Genomic DNA, 1,913 nt, shown 5'->3' with positions numbered 1-1,913 from the left:
AATCATATTAAATAATGTGTGTTGCTGCTAGCATACATAATACCTGACGTGGAAAAGTTACTCGTGGATGGGGCTACAGAGCTACTAGAAAAGACAGTCGAACCCGGTGCATTCCTCCGTCTGAATGAGGAGCACTTTTGCTAAATGTTTAGACAAATTGCTCGTGTTACCGCCCTCACATGCTAAACACTCTTGACAACGAGCATTGTCCACCTCAAGACGGGTAACATTTAACCACACCTTGGAGCGCTTCTCTCCTCCATCCCCGCCGTGTGTTGCTGCATGGAGCAGCTGCGTGTGTCTAAACTGCCCCGCACACGGGGGAGAGAGATCTAGTCTGGATCAGAAAGATCGAAAATACACCAACCATATAGGCATTTTTTTGTCTTTTTGCATATTAGAAACGAGTTGGCGACACTAAGACTGCGATATAATGTTTGTGTAGCAATAATACATGACCTTTCTCAACTCGCTACTCGGAGGGAAGTCGCTGTCATATGCCTTGTGAACACTCCGATAATGCCTCTCCACGTTACCTTTCTTTGGCAGAGCGACGCTTGCTTTACAAATAAGTAGGGGTGTAACGGTATACGTACCTTCGGTTCGGTACACGTGTGTACCGATTCCGAAGTGTACCGAACGTCTATAACGTTAAACGTAAAAAATTGAGAACGTGAACAACTTCTTGGAAGTAATCTCAGGTGCTGCGTCGCAGCATTCAGAGTAATTTTCTCCCATTGTGTTAAACGCATCATAGAGCGAGCAAGTCATTTCATTGGACGAGCTGGTCAGAGGGATGCGTTCAAATGTAGTCAGTAATTTGAGGAACTATCGAAATGGCGAACGCAGATAAAGTTGAGCTCGAAAATCCTTCAGCATCATTGAAGTCTCCGGTTTGGGAACATTTTGGTTTCGCAGTTACGTACAAGGATGACGGACAAAGACAGGTGGACCGAACCAAAGCTGTTTGTCGGCATTGTTCAACTAAAATTGGTTACGCGGCTGGCAATACATCAAACTTGCACACTCATTTGAAAAGGCATCACCCGAACGTGAATATCACCGGTACCAAAAGACTGAAGTGCAAACCCAACTCCCATTAGCATTTAAGCCTCCACCACTCGCAAAACCTTCAGACCGAGCCAAAGCTATTACAAACGGCAAATATCCTTATGTTGCCATGTTAGCAAAGCGCTACCTGGCTGTATCTGCTACTACCTCTGTCCCTAGAGAGAGGGTGTTCTCCACGGCAGGAGACATTGTTAGTGCCAGCTGATCTGCCCTTTCGGCAAGCAATGTGGACAAGTTCATCTTTCTTTAAAAAAACATGAAATGACAAGCAAGTCCTAATGTCAAACTGACTGCTTAGGTCAGGGGTCTCCAACCTTTCTCCACCTGAGAGCTACTTTGAAAAAATGAAAGTGGCCAAGAGCTACTTGCATCGCATCGCTTACATTTATTCACATAGCACTCATCAGTTGAATTAAGCTACTTTTGTGTGAAATTGCAATACCTAAAGCTTATCTAAAATCTTAACTTCACATCAAGGTCCAAGAAAACGACAATTTCTCACATATTAATATGGACAACATAGTAAGTACATCACTGAAGATTCACATAAATGTCCAAGAGAAAAATACAATGTTTTCACTTCTTATTATGGCCCACATAGTAAATACATCGCCTTAATCACCACCTTGCAAGCATCTTATGGCACATGTGTAAAATAAGTGCATTCACTCTTTTTTACAGTTAGTGAGATGAATGGCGCTGCATGGAGTCCACCATAGAGGTGTATGCTGGAGTGTACCCACTTAGGTTCACTCTAATAGAGTCATTTACATGTTCATCAGTCGGTCTTGTTCTGTAGTTAGATTTCATGACATTCATGCCGGAAAAAGCTGCTTCACAAA

Source organism: Pseudochaenichthys georgianus, chromosome 16 (genome assembly GCF_902827115.2).
Source record: "Pseudochaenichthys georgianus chromosome 16, fPseGeo1.2, whole genome shotgun sequence".
NCBI lineage: Eukaryota > Metazoa > Chordata > Actinopteri > Perciformes > Channichthyidae > Pseudochaenichthys > Pseudochaenichthys georgianus.
This window is presented reverse-complemented; position numbering follows the sequence as displayed.